Source organism: Temnothorax nylanderi, unplaced genomic scaffold (assembly GCF_030848795.1).
Source record: "Temnothorax nylanderi isolate EJ_2023f unplaced genomic scaffold, tnyl_v1.0 TNYL_tig0126_pilon, whole genome shotgun sequence".
NCBI lineage: Eukaryota > Metazoa > Arthropoda > Insecta > Hymenoptera > Formicidae > Temnothorax > Temnothorax nylanderi.
This window is the reverse complement of record NW_027249188.1, coordinates 460068-482354: the sequence shown is the minus strand read 5'-3', so window position 1 is coordinate 482354 and position 22287 is coordinate 460068. Positions and strand designations below refer to the sequence as shown.

The following is a 22287-nucleotide window of genomic DNA, read 5'->3' as shown; positions in this document are numbered from 1 at the left end:
AAAACATTTTATTATTCTGTGCTTTTAATATTTTCCATCTATTCTCCCGCAAACATAAAATATTAATAACAATTTGGCTTTTTTAGGTCAACGTTAAACTCGTTAAAGTAAATAATTGATGCCTTTGTTGCTGAATCTCAGCAGCTTTTTTAAGGCTCGCTCTACACACGCATTTCACAAATGGCTCATTGTCGGGAGAGGAGCGTGCATATTCCATTATTACAGTGCATCTCTGGGCGGCCGTCTCTTTAAAGCAACGATGGAGAAGAAAAAAAAAATAAAAGGAGGTAATTAAAAGATTACTGGCATAATCTTCATCTACGTCGAGCTGCTCGCTCGTCCGCGTTGCGCGCAATGAAACGTATTGTCTTGACATTTCTCGCCCACGCCCTGGATTTTCACACTGCGCCGCGAGATACCTCCTCAACCCGTCCCATCAGTTAAATGCCCGAGAGAAAAGCAATTATATCCGAAATTAGGACAGATGCCTACAGAATAGTTGCTATCTTAACCCCGAACTGAGCATAAATCTCTCACTGCTATGCTGAATGATGAAACTTAATCCCATACACTTACACGCCACGATTACTCGATTTTTCAAATATGAGCTAAACGAGTTGTTTTCCGCGAGGTATTCACGCACATATTTACTTGATAATAATGATATTACTGTTTTCTCGGTTATCTTCAAAATGTTGCTAATTTGATATGGAGTCTTGGTGATTCACTTATACCCGCACTTTTCATTAAGCCAATCTAACTGCACTTGTAATTCATGTATTATTGTCTATTTAAATTTCCAAGTTTAACATTGTTAAAGAAATCTCATAACTTTTGAAAATTATAATCCTTCAGAATTCTAACTTTTATTGGAAATTTAATTTTCTAATTAAATAAGTAATATTTTTTATTTTTTTAATTCTTGATAAAAATATTTAGTTATTTATTAAAATTCTTTAGTTATATTTAATGAAGAATTCAAGATCTTCAACACATAAATAAAAAGTGCATTTTTTAAGTAATATACAAATATCTTGTATTCCACAATAACGCCGCACAATAAACATTCTGTACAATCCATAACTTAATTCTGGTAACGCGGATAATCGGAATAACCGGAAGAAACTCTCAAGTTTACGTCACGTCGCCGACATGGTGGCGGCGGCCTCTTAAACTCGGTGCGGTGCTTCAACTTTCGGCGGTTACTCCGCGAGTTAACTGAAAACAAAGCCCGTAGCGACTTCGGAAAGACGAGCGTCCAAGTTCCGTAACGAAGTACGGAACTCCGAAGTGAGAGACTGTGAGAGAAAGAGAACAGAAACGCAGTCTACTACTTGCATGTACGAACAGCGTTGTAGATGCGTTATAGTTAAGCAGTTCCTCCGGAAAACCGCGCCTTCGGGCGCCCGAAACTTCCCACGGGAAGTTGCCAGAATCTCCCCTACACCTTCACCCTCACTTCCTCGTCTACTCATATATATACACATACATATATACGCACACATATACATAATATACATATATGTATATATATCTATCATTTGATACTGCGTGTGTGTGTGTATTCTGGAGTTAAAAAAATCTCTTTACTACCGCGGAAGTGAAACAACTATATTTCGAGTGCATCTGCGCGAACACGCGTTTTCTCGTAGTGTTTTCTCGCCGAATTTTTGGACAACCCACTAGCCGTTACCGCGTTTGGCGATCTGACCCAGTTGCGATTTCCTGTTGGCGTAATTTAGAATAGTGCCGTCGCGACGCGGCACCGTCCACTGAATGTTAATGCAGTGCGGTTAAAGTTGCCGGAATGCCGCCGCAAGAGTGACTGATTTTCAACGTTCAGTTCTCCATAATTGTTTCGCGCGAATGTTACAGGTGCACGTGTAAACAAAAGTTGGATAAATCACACAAATCTGCTATAAATAAAATTTTCAAGCATTCTGGCTGTTAAAAAAGAAGAACTCGCTCGAAAACGGAATTTACATTTTTGACAAATCCTGAAATAAAGTTGAAAGATTATTTTCAATACGACTTAAGATAAAATCTGATGTTAGAATAATAAACGCGCATCTGTAGATGAGATTTCATTAAACATTGTACTCCAAACTGAAAAGTTTAATCCACACATTGTGGATTTGAAACGCCGCATCGAAACACAAACTTTAATTAAATTGGAACGAGTTTAATGGCAAACGCGCTGTGCGGGTAGTATTACGCAGACATGCTGCACGAGTTCGATAACGCAAGCAACATGACGCCCCGTGCTATGCTTTGCTCGACACGAGATATCCCGGCGAAAAATGTCCGGCTGCGTCGGGCATTAATTACACGGATAGGCGGCATTAATTTAACAACAATGTTTAATTCGCCTGCGCGACCGCGCGCACACATACACACACATACACGCACACACATACACACACACGCCAGCGACGGCGTCTTCGATCAAGATCCTGGCCGGCGTTCCACCGCGGCGCGCATTAATTAGGACCCGGGATAAGAAATTGTTTCTCTACCATCACGCGACTTGTGCATGCACACTCTCGCCTCGCCTCGGGTAAATCTACGTATGATAAACGTAATAACACACGCATTACGCCCGGTGGTGTATCGGGAGCTACACTGTGCGGCCGTGCCGGCGTGGCGAGTCTCAGGGCTCGACGCACGTCGACATTAAACACTGAGCAGAAAGAAGTAGAGATTGCGGCGACGGCGGCGGCGGCGGCACTTGCGTCGATCCAAGATACAAGTTCTCCTATATTAATTAGGGGACTAGTACGCGCGCGCGCGGCCGCCGTAATAAAACCGACAGTAACTATAAAGCCGCGAGATATGTAGACGAGAGAAGAGAAGAAATTAATTAACGACGCGTCGTCTCGCTCTTCCTCTTCAGGCAACCGTTTGAAGTCCGTGCCGTCTTCATCGATCATGATGACAGCCTCTTTAGACTGCACCTGCACCGATTAAACACGTTTATAATAATTATCGTGTTGCCCGATTATACACGACGACGCGACGTGTTGCCGGGCCATGTTGGAATCGCGTGACGGAGTCGACGTTGTCAGCGAGATAACACAGGAAGGGAGTCTTATCAGAGTGGGGTAAGTGACGCGATAAATGCGAAAGTGCGGTTACTCGCGCAGAAGCTATATATATACGTGCGGCTTATCTTGACGGATGAACGGAATTCGATCGGATGAACGGGAACGATCCGAGAGCGCACGTACGTGATGCATTTTGCGAGTTCGATCATTGATTGCACAATTATACGTCTCTCACACAATTATACGCGAGGAGAGGTATATCGCGTTCAAGAGAAGATTACGAGGCGCGCTTATGTTTTAACAAAACGTAGAGTAACGAGCGCTGAAGAGTGTTGCTGAAGCAAGAAATTGCAGAGCCCGCCGCCACAGCGTTCGTCCTCTGGCACGGATTTCGCGTCCCAGCTATCAGCGTCCCTTTCGCAGCGTCGAGGTACACAATGAGAGGTAATAAGCATCCCTCCAGGGTGCTAATTAAGAACAAGGGCGCGGACGGACGGTCTTTCGTTCTCTACCGTTGGAAATAGGTGTTACTACGGCGCAATGTTTCTCCGGGCGATTCGTAATAATACACCGGCAAAAGCTGCACGGCCCCGGTACAGCGGAATGTAATTCCGCTATGTATTATTTCGCGATTACCTTTTAGTAGCGCGCCTATAAGATCGCAGCTCGGCCCTAATGTCTTGGAACACTTCTTCACAAAGTGCGTTTCTATTTGTTCTATATCTCTCCCTGGCTAAGAGAAACCGCTATAATTGGCGAAATTATACGTTTGCAACAACAAATCCCCCTCACCGCCCCCCCTCTCTCTATCTTCTCTTACTGATATTTACTTTAATAATTTTTAATGTAAAACAATTTTAATGTAAAACAATTTTATTCGCGCAAAATTGCATTTCCGAATGTTGCTAATTTCGTAGACTTTTCCAACTAATATCTAGCGGAACCGGGAAGTTAGTTCCATAACAGCCGACGCGTTTTCGGCATAGTTTCACTATCGGTAGTGTAACGTAACAGACGAAATACCGTTTAAAGAGAGGCCCGTCGCATTAGAGCTACTCAACTTCGAATACGCCGACGGTATTATCCCGTCCGCAATAATCAGGCGGACGTGGCTACTGCTGCTGATCGCACGAGCGTTCGCGTAGCGAATATCATCGTCACGAGATGGCCAGCGGTATCTTTAGAGCGTAACTTAATACGGGCTTCCGTTAGGCGATCCAGAAAGCCGGAGATAAGGGAAGACGGGGAGGAGAAAGAGGAGAAGTAAGAGAGAGAGAGAGAGAGAGAGAGAGAGAGAGAGAGAGAGAGAGAGAGAGAGAGAGAGAGAGAGAGAGAGAGAGAGAGAGAGAGAGAAAGAGAGAGAGAGGGAGAGAAGAGAGACTTGTGCTCCTGCGCGCACAGGTACGCACGTTGTCGGTGGTTAACCTTCCGGTGGTGATGGTGATGGTGGTGGTGGTGGTGGTGGTGGTGGTGGTGGTGGTGGTGGTGGTAGTGATAGTGGTGTGTAGTGGTGGTCGTCTGAACGCTCTTCCGGGGATTGTCTCGGGTGCAGCACTCGGTCACGGTCTATTTCCGGGGCCGGGCGATCGCCTAACGACGTATTGTGCGTATGTATTTATGGGTGGACGGAGAGGCGATCGAGAAGGAGAAAAAGAAAGACGGAGCCTGGGCAATAAATACTGTTATACGGGCATTAACGTTCGCCAACGGGTCCTCCCTGTCGTGCGTGGGTAGCACGGGAGAAGCCTCGCGACAGGATAATGAGAGGAAGACGTGCGACCAACAGAAAGACACGAGAGGCAAGGAGCAACGGAGGAATGAAGGAAGTCGCGCAGAGACATATAATGCGTTTTTAACCTTCATCCATAGAGAACTCATAGTAAACATAGTGGTTCAACTATGAGTAACTTAAAAACGACGAAATAGATCTTTTGAAATTATAATAGAGAAACGCAGTTTAAACTCTCTTTCTTTCTCTTGTGTAATTTAATTTTGGAAAGAAATATTCTGGAAATTTTTATACAAAATGCACATATTAAGTAGGATCATTTTATACGTCCAATACAGATTAGAAATTATTGCGATAATATACCTACTTTATTTGTATTTTTTTAAACAGTCTTTTCGATTTTTAGATAAACCTTTCTAAAAAAATTGATTTCTTTCATAAAATATATTAATTGACCTCGAAGGAGTATAGAGAAATTCGGGTTCTATTGATTCGTGTAAGTTCGCACGCGATTTCCGAGACACGAGATCTCGCGCTGCTTCCGTTACGTCAAACGCTCGTCGGCAATTAGCAGCAGAAACAAACGTCGACCCGCTTACACTCTCGCCTAATTATACGTCAGTAATGGAGACGTCCGAGAGAATCGCATGACGAAAGGAATAACGAATCCGACTCAGGACAAAGATGTTGTCCTCGTTTTCACAACCGTTCATTATTCACGACAAAGAAATTCGTTTTGTATTACATTTATATTCGTTTGTATTCGTTTTATATTAAGCACATCAAGAGTTAAATTCCCACACATATATAAATATTACATTTTGTGCGATTTTTTTGTGTTTATCTAAATATACCTCGAAACCTGCTTCTGGCGCTTAATCAAGCGGCACATAACAGTACACAACTACATATATTCGCGTCGAAGAATAAAATCGCAAATTGAGAGAGAGAAAAGAGATTCGAATAAAGAGCATGGTAACGCGCTGATTGCTGCGAACTGCCACCAGTTATGTTTAAAGGTGTTTTTTCGCGACTATCGAGGAGAACAATAACAAGCCCATAGTTTTTTCTTTCTCTCTCGAAAACAATCGTGATGACTAATAGACAAAACGCAACAACAGGAACTCGGCGCGCAGAAACAAAGAACTTTTATTCATCACGCAAAGAGGAGGTTAATGACGAAGTGCTGCGGATCCGGATCCGTTTCAGATTGCGTGGCGGCGACGATTGGAACGGTAATTGATTGTTGACATTACCATCCAACTTTCTGAAAGGGTAACTCTAGAGAAAAATTTGCTCTGGAGAAGAACTCCGTAATGGATTCTCCGCCAAGTTCTGCATTTCGATCATTTAATTCGTCCTTATTTAAAATATCAAAAGAATGCAACGATAGTTTTTGTAAAAGCATCGGGAGAAAATATTTGGAGTATTAAATTCTCGATGTTGTAGATTTCCTGTTAATTCTCATTTTGACAAATAAAATATATTCTTTAATTTGCTCTCTGATATTTGATTACTAGAAATAGAGGGCATTAACATTTTAATGGCCGATGATGCAATATTGGCGTCATTTATGTGCCGACCGTTAACGGCCGCTGACGCTGGTGTGTGTATATTATATACATATTTATTTATTTATTAGTTGGGGTTCAACCTTCTTACTTTTTAGATATTCAGAGTTGATTGAATTTTTTTACATACATAGCAAAAATCACTTCTCGTCAATTCTTCACAAAAAAGTCAGCCACTGGGTGAAAGCCGTGAAAGTTATTCACACAACTTCCCCGGCCTAGCGGTATTATATTTTCTCTTAATCTTAAGTAAAAAATAAGAAAAAAATAAGAACCGCTATATTTATGTAATATTCATTTAAACAATATATATGAATAAACTGAGACCATTCCAGACGTTCCTAAGAATCTTTTAAGATTAACTTACGTTTAATTCTTGGGTTCATATTATTTCAAACTTTGCATACATAAAATGAGATATAAATATTTACCATATATTAATCTCACATATTCATATAAAATTATATATATTTATAACAGTATTCGTAAATTTTAACTTATTTATAAAACGATTCTATTTTACGAAATTTTTCTATTAATTGTCGAATAAAAGTGCGATATGATCATTACAAACTGGACTTCTCGCCGTTACGGGTTGCCGAATACGAAAATCCATCATACTCAGAAGGGTTGTCGTCTTTCGAGTGGGTGTCGGCGACCGCGGACAAGCAATTTCCGAACGCGGACACACGCGGTAAGTCCGGCGAGAAACCGTTGCGGGGCATAACACCACCTGCGCTCACCCGGAGTGGTAGTGAAGCGTATCTCGCGGAGAGCGCATTCAGGGTTACAGCCTGACGTGGAAGAGGATCGCCGCGGGATTTATGTACCAGGAAGACGGCGGATCTGGTGGTCGTTTAAGTCTATCCGGCCGGTCGATGGGAAGCTCGATTAAATTCACGCTTCGAAAAACAGCCGCCCTCCTCTCGACAATGGTGGCAAAGGGCGAAGTTCCCATCGGAACTTTCGTCGGAAGCCCATTTCGCGGAAGCGATTCGATTTTAAGACGTTAACGGTACTCCAGCATTGGAGGGAAAAAAAACAAGCGTTGAGGCTTCAGTATTGACGCTCCGATATCTCAGCGAAGATCTCGGGACTTTAAGAACAGTAATGTTCTGTCGACTTTGTTGTCGACATTATCATGCTTATTATCATCGTGAATATCAAGTTTTCAGACTTAACGAATCTGTACAGTAATTAATCAACCACTGTGTTACCACATATTATAATGTAAAACATAATCGCACCAAAATCCCATCAAAATTAGACGAGTCAAACGAATCAAAGTTCAACGAATAAAAAATACGCAATGAATTTCGAGGGTATTTTATTGAGGATCGTGTTTCAACAGTTACGACTTCCTTTTGATATCGTCGCCGATGCAGAGAGATTGCCTCGACCACGCAGCAACCCTAATCGCGGTCTCGAAGCTGCCGTCGTGGCAGCTGCCGGATGGGTGGAGCGCTTGAACTCCGGAATGACTTCTCGGCGCGGAGTAATAAGTCACGCGCTAGTTGCAAACGGTATTGTAATGCGAGTATACTCGCTGAGCGTAGATACGAACTAGCGGCGGACCAACAACGCGAGACGATGAGCAAAGCGACGACGGTTGCCGGGCGCGGCTTTCCGAGCTTATAACGTGGCATGACTATGCAAATCAGTCGCTTTAACTCACCGGCGATGGTCGCGGATCGGGGAGACGACGTTTAATAAAATGTTAATATAATATCTGCGACGTAAGTACCGTTCCGGAGAGAGGGGGAGAAAGAGAATGTGTCGCTCCTCATTACGAAGTCATTAATAAAGAATCAGAAATCAATTTAAAGCGCCAAGTATTATTATCCATCCTTCACGTAAAAACAGGAGTAAATATGGAACTTATAATAATTAATGACATATAAACAGCATTAAATAATTATTTTACAGCAAAAAAAATATATTTATACATATAATAAATATTGACTGTATATCACAATATTTTTAAGATATATCAAATTTATTTTTTATACGTAAATATTGTAGCGACAGTTATTTATATTACGTAGTTTACCGAGTTGGGAAATACAAAATTCACACAGAAATATTATTATTAGGCTACAAGGATCACCAGAATTCCGAAAATGGTACCTTCTCTAATTAATTATAAGTTATTTCTATTCATATTCTCCTCACTGATTTTGAGATAAAAACAGAGAGAATATGAATCTTTTCAATTTATCTCTCATACATATTGCCTATAAAAAAAGAATTATTTGACATTTAACAAAAATTAAATTTTATCTCTCTTCTTTTTAAAATTTATTTTTATAAATTATACATTAATGGGTGCGTCCCGTTTCACGCATGTTGCGCGTAATGCATCATTTATCCTCGTTTAACATTCGGTGAACAACAAGGATAAATGATGCATTACGCGCATTATACGTAAAACGGAACGCACCCAATATATATCAATTCTGCAGAATTACGTATAGGTATATCCACGTAACGCATGCCCTCGCAAAATTGCATTTTCTCGCGCAGCATCTCTCACGCCAGAACAGATATCTCAATTCGTCTACGTAGTATATACGCGATAAGATAAACTTTCTTTATAAAGAAACGATCCTCGTGAGCGTGTGTCCCACTTTCTGCCCAGGTAGTCGCAGGCAAAAGTAATGCGAGGCGAAGTGATGGCATGGGAACCTGCGCGACCGATTCGTAAACTCGCCGCCACCGCCACGGATTCGCCTGACTGGCTGGAAACTGCAACCTGCTGGAACTTTCGTCGTTTATCGGCGACCGCGACGAGAAGCTGAGAGAACGCGCGGAAGCTTGGGAACTTTTATGCGTCACCGAGCCGAAGCGAGAGATACCGAGCGATCGGATGGACCGTCACAAATCAATGGAGCGTCTTTCGTTAAACGCGGCTCGATCGGCGGTTTGTCGCCGCCGTTTCGAATGAATTGCGCTGCTACTCCTGGGCGGGGGAAGGGAAGCACGGAAGTATAAAAACCGCTTTATTACATGCCAAAAATGAGATCGAGCGAATGGCGATTTTATGACAATCAAAATTTTACGCGCTTCCCTCGCTTTGATATATGTTTTTCTATTTTTTTTTTATTATACGAGAAATTATAACGGATCGTGTAGAGAATTGACACGGTAGAAAAATTCATAACATGTGTTAACATGTGCAATTAAAGCATCGACACAGATATGAAAATTCACGAGCCATAACAGTGTCGGATTTGCAATATGTTTGCTAAGTGTTCCTGAAAAATATCTCTCTCAAAGAAATATATTTTCAAATATTATTATAAATCTATGTTTTCCTTCATCAAAATATGATTAAATATAAATTTGAAAAGCAAGATAATACAATATAATTTCATTGTAGCGCATATAGAAGTTAATTAAGAGATATTGTAATACGAGCTCGATTACTGAAATTCATTTTGTAAAATTTTTATTATTATCTGTATTTTTCATGTTCCAATATATTTCTATCAAATATTTCTCCATTTTACCCTTTCGAAAGAGAGTAACGAAAATATTACGTTACTATATTATTTAGAAGGTAAATGCACAAAATACGATCGCAATTTCGGTGAAATTGATCGCTTTTATATAATGCTAACCTTGATTAACACGACGCAGAGATTCTCGATGATCCACCACGGTGGATACGCTCGATCCGTTGAATCGGAACACGGAAAGTGGTAATCCTCGGAAGCATTGGATCAACACTCGCGACACTCCACGCGTAAACAGATTCGTGACCGATTACAATCACGCGCGATCTCTCCTCACGTATTCCTCTCGCACTCGCGATATTCTCATGCGCGATTTACCGTCGGGATGGGTGAAAATTGCGCAATAAAAAGCTGGTCGTGTCAGTCGTGTGTCCCTCGATTCGCGACACTTCCGACTTCAATTCGCCCGCGTGATTCGCTTGTATATATCGAATATTGTATTGCGCAAGAATCACATGCGAAAGAATCGGAGATGTTTCGATATCGCATCCAGCGCAGACAAAATGTCGCGACGCGAGTAACATAACGAACGCGTATATTCGTATCTGTGTCCTGCGTGAAGGCTAAATCATTAGTCGAACATTGCGTGCTACGCGCTACGCGTACTTGTATAACATGCTATGCAAGTAGTTCGCACAGCGCCGCTCAGCGGTCACTTTCCGAAACTCTGGGAGTATGAACAAAATTTAAAAAACGAATAATGTTCCAGGTTTCTTAGAATTTATTAAATAAAAATCGAACAACTGAGATGTATGTAGTCGGATATTTCAATAGTGAACGAACAAATCCTGAGCTACAATTTTATCGATTTCCTGAACGTTCGGAAGAAAAGAGAAGAAAGAAATGAGATTGTGGTAGTACATCGTCAAATGTAAGTATACAAGAATAGTTTGTATAAATCTCAAAAGAAGATTAATTGATTAATTAAAAATTAATCTATTTTAAATTTACGAAATAAATGTTTCCTTCAAGAAGTATGAAATTAATTGTTTTAGAACGATTCAAATGATAAAAAATTTTAAAATGTTAAGTCATATTAACATAGAACTACTTGATCATATTAACGACATGATTTTTATTGCTTGCGTATTCGCTAATAATAAAGAATTAAACAGTAATATTATATTACGGTTTATTATATTATTATAATATAATATTATATTACACGGTTAATATATATATAATAATGAGTTGTTACTACTATGTTTATAACAATGAATAACCGAGCTACTTGCATAGCGCGTTCGCGACTAGACACGATCCTTCCTGTGTATATATATAATGTGTACATAATAATGTATATGCGATACAAGATTCGATATTATACAATTCGGTACCTGGTCGATTCGCACTCGCTGCTCATTCTCGAAACGAATCCATGGGAAAACAAAAGCATTTTCGTTACAAGAACACCTTGTGACGAGATGATGATAGCGAGGCTTGTTTCTTATCGGTCAATCGTCACTCGTCAATGCTCGAATGTTTTGCGTATGTCTGACATACATCAACTGAACACCGTACGACAATCACGCGGTACTCTATTCGGCACTCTCGATATCGATTCGCGTACAACACTCATCTTCGCTGGCCGGTTTTCGCGGAAAAGACGGGAAGACGCTACTACGATGACGGAAACTTACTAATGGCGCTTACATCAAGCGATTGACGGTCGTGCGCCCAATCCTCTCAACTTTCGACTGTGATATTTTGTCCCGCGCTGAAAATGCGCCGATTAACCCTGCCATGACGATCGCCCAGGATTCGGCACCGCCGACATCAATTCGCAGTTACGTGCTGCTTTTTGGCCGCAAAGATCACCCGAATCGCGAAACAATCGGCAGGATCTTCACAAAAAGACGTAACACTTTCGTATTATTATATTTATGCTACTGCATTACATACATTGATGATTTTGGTGTTGAATAATTCCTGACAGCTGGAAGTTTGATGTTATGTGAAAACATGTTCAATATGAAATCCATCAGCGGCCACCACTACCATATTCAAACGTCCACGGAAACTGTTCATCACTTCTTCGAGAGTTGCAGTATAGAAATCTCCTTTACAACGGTTTGAATGTTGGTTTTCAATTCTCAATTGAAGATTATTCTGGTAGATGTGTCCTTCAGATATCCTCATAAATGAAAATCACAGGAATTTATTGCTGTAATTTTTCCTGTAAATCCTATTAAATCCAGTGAATAGGGAAGCCAAGTTCATGAAATTGTTCCGGATATCGATTAAAGATTATTCTAGATTGAATATGACTGCTCTCATATTGAATATGTTTTTACATAGCATCAAATTCCCAGCTGTCAGAAATTGTTCAATATCAAAATCATCAATGTTTATAATACAGTAGTATAAATATAGTAATTCAAAAAAGCGTTGCGTCCTTTTGTGCGAAGACTGTATAAAATTATATTATTCTATCTTCTTTTAAATCTCAGTTATCTAAAGTGGACTTAATTATATATTCAGACATCAACGAAGCTTAGTTAACTTTTATCTTTATCTAACAAGATTCTTTAGCGAATTGCGGAGCCAATTTTCCGTGCTATCTTTAATCCGGGCTTTTTTAAATAAAAATTATGCGAGTTGACATTTTACGAGTAATATCGACTTTCCCCTGTTTAATTCTATGTGCTATTTCGAGTTGCTTTATACATATAGAATTCTAATATCGAGCGTCAAACTCCGTCAAAGTTAAAAAATGAAATAAACAGAATTTGCACCTGCGCGCGCGCGCGTAAACAGGGTATTTTATCTCTCTCGTTGCGTACCGCATGGCGCAGAGATTTAACCGAATAATTTATAACTCTGTGTACACTTTGTTGCGTTTCGAAGGCACGCCATTACGATTACCGCGATTACAACCGTGGGAGGCTTGGTTGTAATATGCAAATGAATAAGCCGGCGATATGTCACCCGCGATGATCGTCCCGTCGCGCGACGAGGCGCGCCCGCGGTTTTCAAGACTACGGTGTGTCTTCCCACTCACGCGGCGGATTAAAACAATCCGCGCCCGCTACGCGCAAAACCTGCAAATCACCCGGGGTTTATTGCGACCCCCGTCTCTCGTCCCTCCGTCGCGCGCGTCGCCGCGCCGTTGTACGTTCAAACACGCGCGGCAATTAATCCAGCCGGCGGCCGGTGCTGCAAACCGGGGGTAAGCACTTTATCCTCTTTCGAAGCCCACGCGGATATTATGTTTGCCGCGGCGGCGTCGCCGTCGCCTGGAAAATGTTGGGCAAATGAAAGACGGGGGAGACAACGAACGGGACGGCCAATTACGCGGACTAATGGCCCTCCATCGTCTCCGCCCGGCGTTAACGAGGGGGTCCGCAATGCACTTTTGTGTCTGTTCGACTATTCCGACGACCCTTCGCCCCCTTCGGCCTCGCTCGCGTCCTCTTTTTTTTTTACCCCGTCCGTGCCATAACGCGCTCCTATCACCGATAAATCCACCTACTTTCTCGCTCGAAAAAAAAAGAAGAAATCTTCGCCTTGGCGATCACTGCAATAACGAGAGCTTGAATGAAAGCTCACAAAGTTACCGTTCGCAAATATTTGTTGTACTCTCGGGATTTTTTAAATAAAAGTTCCACGATCGAATCATATTCCAATATCACGTTTAAATTACATTAAATCAATATTAAATTTCTGAGATTTAATTTCAGTTTTTTAAATATTTTTTGAGATTAGAAATTGGAGAGCTTCTCTGGGAAAAATATAACTCGCTTTGCACGGAGAGAATTTTTTGTTATATTTTACCCTTAAATTCACTACAAACTTGGGACAACTTGGCAACCAAGGAATTTTTAAAATATACAAAAGACATTTTACAAACAACGTGGTAAAAATTACCAAGCAAATTGGTAAATTTTGAAAAATTATTGAAATTTCCTAGATATATTTTAGTAAAATTAATCAAACATATTTCATATTTGAATGTAATAGATATTAATATTTTTTATTATGGTGGATATTAATCAGAATAACTCGCATAAAATTCTTGGTGGTACATGTTGTCCCACAACTACCATGATTTCAGGATAAATTTTAAGAGAAAATTCTCTCCGTGTGGGGCCCACGATTACGCGTAACTAAAAATCGTAATTAGCTATTCTATCTATTTCAAAGATTTTTAAGTTACATTAGTCAATTCTCTCAATTGGTTCTGTCGATATTCAATTACGCAAAGATAATTTTCTCTTAAGGGGCACTAACCAAAATTTTAATTAGGGTTACGATATCCAAATAATTTGATTACTTATAATCGTGAACCCCAAAATGAGTTATAACCGTCTTTATTTTTCCTCAGAGTTTAAACCCGTCATTGCCCTCGTTCAGCAAACGAATGTTAGTGCTCTCCTACATGAGCGCCGTGCCGCGTCTGTACATGTATCTCTGTATTATGTGCGGCGTTGTTTTTTCAGATTAACCCAATTTTAATCCCGCATCACCCTACGAATTGGAATTGAAATTATTGGATTGAAGTTTAATCAATCATAATATAAAGAAAACTCATCTCAAGTTTAGTAAACTTTGCTTCGATATGAACGTTCCTCATAGGAAGGCAATGGAGGATTAAAGAGCTGCATTATCAGAAAAATGTAAGGAAATAAAATGTCTCAACGCAAATAGACGAAGTATAGAGCGAGCAGAGATTTTCCGTATTTCCCTCCGCGGGATTGAAAGTTTTATGGGCTAGTTAATCCTCGCGAAAATCTCGCTCCCGGTATTGGCACTCTATTCGCGACTAGACGCGAAACTCACGTTCGTACAAGCGCAATTTAAACGTCGACGTCGTCATCGAAACACTGCTGAAAGGCTGGCAGTCGATTATCTTATAATACCGCGTCTCCGACATGCTATTGGCACGCTCACGGAAACACTGCTGCAAGTTACAAACACCTATCGACATTTCCCCGATCAACGACCCATCTCGCGATCAACGACGGGGCGGCGGGCGCGGAGGAACGAAGAGAGTGAGAGAAAGGGTGTTTTGTCGCGCGCAACAACCTCGACTTTGCGCTTGATATTAATGCTTGTCGATATCGACATTCGACATCCGTCGTGCTTCAAGTCACCGTGCATGTCGCCGTCCGTCGTGCACGCTGCGTGACTTTTAATCTCCCTCTTCCCTCCCCCTGCCCCTCCCCCCGTTTCCCTACATATTGTAAGTACGCGGACCGAGCTGCGTATCTGCCTGTCGATCGCACTCGTGACAAACTTTGTGGCAGGCGTTGCTAAAAAAACATTGCTTCAATCGACGATGTGTATATATTTTGATTGCAGGAGTCTCGCGACCAGAGTTGTTCGACATCGATACGTTACAATCGCGCCGAACACAAATTTTTTAATTTTGATTTATACTTCAGTTTCGAAACTGTTAAAAGTTTGGAAAGACGGGAGATTAAAATATTACGTTGAGGAAGAGCGGAAGTGCATCGTTTATCTCGAATCGAATAGTAAAATTTAGGCTGCGTCAACGTTTCACGAAAAATTACTCGAAGGAAACGTTGTCGGGCCCGTTCGAGCCAGAGAGAATCTTTCCGCCACTTTTGTACGTCCGCGAGATAAGTTTTAATACTTGCGGGAATTTTCCCGCGTGTCACGGCGGAATATATTTTCTGCCGGCGAAAGCGACCTTATCTTCGAGGATTATATGCAGGCACGGTGCTTTTCGTTCTCGCGCGGCTTCCGAAACGAGGCGCGGCACAAAAGGCCTTTTTAAGCGCGTTTCTCAATCGCGCTCCGAATATTACGGCTGTGCCTAGCGCGATATTTTAATAAACGTTTTACACACGGCTGTGTGTCGTTCCAACCGTCGTTAAAAATCGATTCGATTATTTTCTTGCTATTGCTGCAATTTGAACTGTTAAGGTGCCTTTTCACGTTAACGCTCGACGCTCATTTTCAGCAAGTAAAAATCTTCAGAAATAATATCTTTTATTTATATATGTATCCATAAAATATTATTACTTGAAGATATTGCTTGAAAATAATTAATATTTTACGTATTTCGAAGTCTATGTTTGATTGTACTGGGACGATTAACGACGATTCAGCGACGACGCTGAATATTAAACAAATTCAACTTCATTTCTTTGACGCTAGCGTCAAAGCGAAACCACCACGTTCACCTTGTTGACGCTCATTTTCAGCGTCTCATGAATTGGCACCTTTACGCCGCGATAGCGAAATAAAACACTGTTTGTGAACAGTATAGCGTCAATATGAGCAATATTAAATGTTAAGAATATTATTTAAAATATTATTTCATTTAATTAAATTGCGATAAAGTAATTTCATCGCACGCTTATTGCGCGAGTCGATAATCATATTTTTACAATATTTGCAGCGTTATTCTGATTGAAACTACATACGTTACGTCATATTGAAGCCGTGCAAACGATCGGAAACGTTGTGCGAATTGCTGTATCAACAACGACACCAAAGAACCAGCGTAATAGGTGCTTATAAAGCGTAAACATTTTTGCAATTTGCGCGTCTCTTTGTTCTCCATTGACGAGTGATCCGTTTATCTCGCCGTGCCGCACGTGTCCATGCATTCATATGTTTGTGTCACCGAAATAAACCTGCCACTTTTACAGTTAGCGCGGAAAATATACACGAGATTTTCTGGGAAGAGACGCTATTCCTCTCTCTCTCTCTTTCCTCTCTTCCACCGCAACAAAGTGAAATCTCCCTCGAGATACATCGTCGCGCGCGCGCGGAAAGCTTCCCCGAATTATTTATTCATGGCGAGCGTAAAACTCACGGCTCAGAATTTAGTCGGGTATTATTTTACGAGCTGCTCTCTCGCGCAGTCGCGGCTTTTCAGCCTGCTTAAATTCTTAAGCCTGTTATAGGGTAACTCCGGTATTTACGCCGCGCGGGGTTTTACGCCGCAGATGTCAGAAAAAATAGAACGAATGAAGGTACTTGCTCGCAATTATTCTGTTATGTGCCTTTATGCCATATTAGTATTGTGTTATAATTTCAGTTCTTTACTGTTAATATTAACGAAACTGTCGTGAGTTGAATCGATTTCTCACCGTAGTAAGAAGCGCGATCTTGTGTTACGACCTACGTAAAATAATTACTGTAGGTAATGTAAAAGGTTTTATGGTTATTTCATGATACATAAATGTAGAGGGATAGTAAATGATAGAATACAGCAAAATACAAGTGCATAGCTCTTGTATTTTTTGTTTAACTTAATATCTTGTATATCCCTCCTGTTTAGGATATACGGCAAGTTAGCGTGCGGGATTTATGCCACAGTACAGACACTTTGTAAAACTCGAAATCTCCTATGTGTTCTTTTTCCTTCTTTTTTTTGGATCGTATAACAATAATCTTTAATGCATCTATCGCTCTTCTATTTTCTTTTTAAAATTTTTCAGTTTTATAATTTGTTTATCATTCTTACATCTTAATAAACTTCTTACACACATTTTATAACTTATTATGACATTTTATTGCCTTATTTATAAACATTATTTGTAATTTTTTATAAGGCGTATATTTCACCCATGAATGTCATATGACCCACTTCTCTAGGATATATGGCAAAAATGCAAGAGTTTCTAAAAGTTTTTTTTATTAAATACAAAGAATGAATATTTTATATTTCTATTTTTTTTTATAGTAGTAGACAGTATAAAGTTTTTATTGGTATAATTCATTTGCCTTAAACATAGTAAATAGTACTCGATAAATTAAGTTTCCCTTAGCTGCGGCGTATATACCGGAGTTACCCTAAATTCGCTGAATGAGAATGATTTTATCGGACGAGTGATTGGCTCTCCGCGGCAACAATGTTGCCGATAATTGCAATTTGTTGTACTGCGATGTTTAATGAAAATCTGGCATTAATATATCACGAGAGCGAAAATACATTTTTGCGATACATATTTAGCGTATCGATCAAACGCGCGCGTAATGTGTTATTTAATCTAAAATTTAATTTCTCCAGTATAAATGTCATATAAACGTTTCATTGGACAATTCACAGGCACCGTATCAAATTAATTATTTTCCGCTCGATACAAGCTTCGAGTATCGGGATCGAAGTTTCCAGCGCCCTCCCTTTCGAAGAATCTCGAATATTACCGAAGATTACGGTTAGCCGCATTCAGCAAGCTCGCGCAAGCTCTATCCGTGAGAGTTATAATACACCGCGCCGTGGATAGAAATTTCCTTCGAGATTTCCGTCGTCAACAATGTCGCGTAATATCGTACGGAAGACTCGCTCTTCGAAAAAGAGACTCTAATTACCTCCGAGCTTGCGAACGTGGAGTTTTATCTCGCGCTTCGTTTCCGAACTGATTTCACGATAGACTCGGGCGGAACGCGCGAGCTTTCAGAATGCGCGGCCTGTTGAGAACGGAAAGGATGCAGGCACGCGTGCGTACATATATGTGTATATCGTACACACATACCTCGCTGCGAGATATATGCGCGTCGTGCGTGCGCCCGTTTGAAAGATTTCGCCTTTTTATCCGTTCGCCCCGAGACGAGACGGCGGGATTTACCGGTGAGGCCGCGTACGAGGCCGTATTCATATCCCGCCTATTAAGATATCCGACTCGCGCCGAGTATGCGCGGCGTACTATTTGAACATCGGTTTTCTCACGTTTCTTAATAACTGTTAATCTCGCCGGACCGTTAACGTTATTAGCGTTTAACGCTCGCGCGCGATTTGCGCACGATGCAAATTCGCAAAAACCGTCGATTTTTTTCCCTCCGCATCTCCACGGTCCCTCACTTAAATCCTTCCACTTGTCACCGGAACCTGCGATAAACTTCACGAGGGAGATAATAGAATTCATTGTAAATTATCATCTCTGCCCCGAAGGATTCTATAAACAATTATCGCGGTTCTTCGAGCGACCGATAAATCGATTAATTTTTTTCCGCCAAAAATATATGTCGCTTGTACGTCAAGAATAAAATTCGAAATAAGAGAGAATCAGTGCTTTTAAGTTTCAGTTATCTATTAATATTCCACCTTTTTCTATATTCACCGTGTTATATTATTCTTAGATTCTTATTTTACATTCTGGCCGCAGTTCTCTTCGCTTTTCATCTAAAATGTTCGAATTTGTCAAATTATGGCTGAGATATCACCCGGCGCTTTCGACGTGGCGTAACACCTCTCGTACCCGACTCTATCCAAAATTTATGATGCACGCTCTGCTCGACATTATGTACAAACCGCGTTTCCATTACCATTTAAATGGCGCGCGGCGCGGTGCGGCGCCTCGTATCTTTACCGGTCGATAAATCTATCCCGTTGCTGGCGCATCACCGCCATGCATTTTTCACGCTTCCATTTTTCCGTGACAGGTATAGCCGGGTGTATCCGCTTTCTCGCGACGAACGAGGAGGCTACTTACTACGCTACATGGCTTGCTACCGCGCCGATAAACTAACATCGTTACCGGAAGCCACCGCGGGGCAACTTTGTACTCAACCGGCGAGCGCGTCCGGCTAGGGCATGGCGTGCGGGATCGCGCGCGCGCTCGATATTGCTTTTTATCTGGTAATCTCGTTCGCGAGTTTACGACAGGCGCCCACGTAAATATGCATCGGACTTCCCTCGGCGAAACTTGGTCATTTAAAACTTCGCCCCGGGACGTATCCGCGGTAGCGACGACGGTGGCGGCTTGAAAACAGCGAGAACAAACGGGTCGTCCCGCGCAAGCGGCGGTACGAAGGATCCGAGGAGATCCCCTTCCACGAGAGAAGGAGAAAACGGAAAGCCTCTCTCAGGCATTGAACAGTATTTCCCTCTCGACGTTATTTCCTCTTCTTCCGGAACGTTCCCTTCGGATGCTTCGCTAGCTCTTATCAAGACAAAATGGAATTTTGCCCCGTAATTTTCGAAGATTCTCAGGAGAAAACGCGCGCGAGGCAACATTTAACAGATTTGGAAGTAATTGTTTTCCCTAAAGGAAATTTCCCCGAATCAGTTATTATTGTTATCTTACTTGTACGCGTACATTAAACTAACATTAACAAATTTCCGAGAATTGCAAAGCTATCGTTTATTTTAAAGAAAATGTTAAGGCCCTTGTACAATGCCAGGCAACAGGCAATAGGAACAGAATTTCCAAAACGCTTTGGATTTCTATTCTCTATTGCCTGTACCTTACCAATCACTAAAAGCGCCATATAAAATTAAATCACTGTGATTGGTCAGGTACAAGCAATGGAGAATAGAAATCCAACGCGTCGGAAATTTCCTGTTCTATTGCCTGTTGCCTGGCATTGTGCAAGGGCCTTAATTCTTTGTACCGTTGTTCAAAGTCTTAACTCTTAAACATGTGACGTTAATTATATTTTCACGAAATGAATATCAAGAGTTTATGTGAGACATTCTCCCTGAGGAATTTATCCTAAGTAAATTTTTCGGTAGCAGAAACTTAGCTTCCAAGACACGTGAAGTTAAAAATTTAAAAGGGATACAACGAGCAAATAAAAGGACTTTAAATCTTCACGGAGGAAGGGTCAATTCCAAATTCATTAAAGCGCAAAATTCTTTTTACAAACTGCCGGCTTTTCCGAGACATGTACGCACACGAAAAGAAAGGGAGCAAAGGCGCACAGGTGGGCTTGTAAAGAATGAAAGAGAAAGATTCGTACCGAATTGAGGAAGTGGTGTTCTTTAAGCTCGCTTCCGGCGAAAGCTCGCAAAACGAGCAAGCGAGGCGTATTCATTCGTTCTTATAAAGCGGAGAGGAAAGGAATTAGATTCGCGGATATATAAAGCGGCACGCGCCAATATGTGTGCACACGTGTGTGCATTGCAGCTCCGCCACGTATAACAGCAATGCCAACGGCGAGGAAGATTCAAGTGCGGCGAGCCGAGAATTTTTTGACACGGCAGATCGTAAATCCTCATTTGGCTAAGCTCATTTTCGGCATAAACTTCGCCTTGTAATCCGCGAACACTTCCTTAAACGAAGAAAAGAAAGGAGAGGAGAGAGAGAGAGAGAGAGAGAGAGAGAGAGAGAGAGAGAGAGAGAGAGAGAGAGAGAGAGAGAGAGAGAGAGAGAGAGAGAAACAGGGACCTGAAGAAAGTTTGAACAGAAAGTTGCAAGTTCTTCGACGCATCGCTACATTTATACAATCGCAAATATTTATATTTTACGTAATTACAGCCCTATTAATGTCAAGTTATAAAGTTTTTATATATGTAAATGTCTGATGTAATAAATAATGTAAGCAGATTCGCGATTTCAATTATCGCGAGTTAGTTATTACATGAAAATGAAGTAATGTTTTATTACCGATCGGTGTAAAATTTCAAAGTATACGTGCATACGCAATAATGCAATATGCGGTAATAATACAACACGCGGTAAATCAATAAAAACGCAATCGTCGATCGCGACATCCAATTAGCTCGTCAAATTTATTGAAGCAGCTATCAATCAGCGATAATTTCAACAACGGTAACGCATCGGTAACGTAATCAGTGCGAGCATCGCTCTGCTCTTCGTTGAACTTAATTGAACATTGCAACAATTACCTTAATTAGTGGCCCCATAATGAATAAGTCAACGTGATGGTAATTATCACTTCGTGCAAAATGCAGCTACATCGCGCGCATTTACATGTTTATGGCGCTGATGACTATGATTACGATCATTACGATACGTGGCAATTGTATTATTGCTTCTGTCATCAACTATCATGTAGCCTAACAGTTACTCTGTTTGCAGTACAGTTAACAACAAAAAATTGAACTTTAAACGTGCATATTTTCAAAAAAAATTTAATAACATAAAATTTAGCAATCAATTTCACGTAAAAAATTAAAAATACTTAATTAATGAAATTATTTTTTAAAAATTTAATTATAATATAACAAAACTGTCCTTTTAAATTTAATAACAGGCTAATTCCGTTTAATAACGAATAAATACTCTTTTTAAATTTCGCTAGAAACTACGTCCAACTGATACACACAAAATGTCACCTCAAATGTCACGTAAAATTATTTTCAGAATCCAATAATGCAGAAATTATTAGGTATCCTCCTGCGCGTTTGAATTAAGTAAAGGAGCTAAAGATAGCAATGGAAAAACGAAGCGCTCCACTTTCGGATTCGAATTCAAGCGAGACGTACAACAGGAAAGCACGGACGATGATATATAAAAGATGCATGCACGAACAACGACGCGACTCCGGTCTCTCTTGTCTCTCTCTCTCTCTCTCTCTCTCTCTCTCTCTCTCTCTCTCTCTCTCTCTCTCTCTCTCTCTCTCTCTCTCTCTCTCTCTCTCTCTTTCTCGTTCCTTTTTCTCTCCACGGCGGGCGCACCCGCTGTTTCCAAGGATTACGCGGCGCGATGCATACGATTCCCGGCATACGTGCAAGATGCAACAATGTATTACACATAACCCGACGT

The 22287-nt window shown here is 40.9% G+C and overlaps 1 protein-coding gene across 3 annotated transcripts in view; it reads right to left on the bottom strand.

Moving 5' to 3' along the window:
* LOC139776724 (CCR4-NOT transcription complex subunit 6) overlaps nt 1-22287 on the bottom strand; it is a 314159-nt gene that overhangs the window by 36429 nt on the left and 255443 nt on the right. The gene's annotated exons all lie outside the window — the stretch shown is intronic.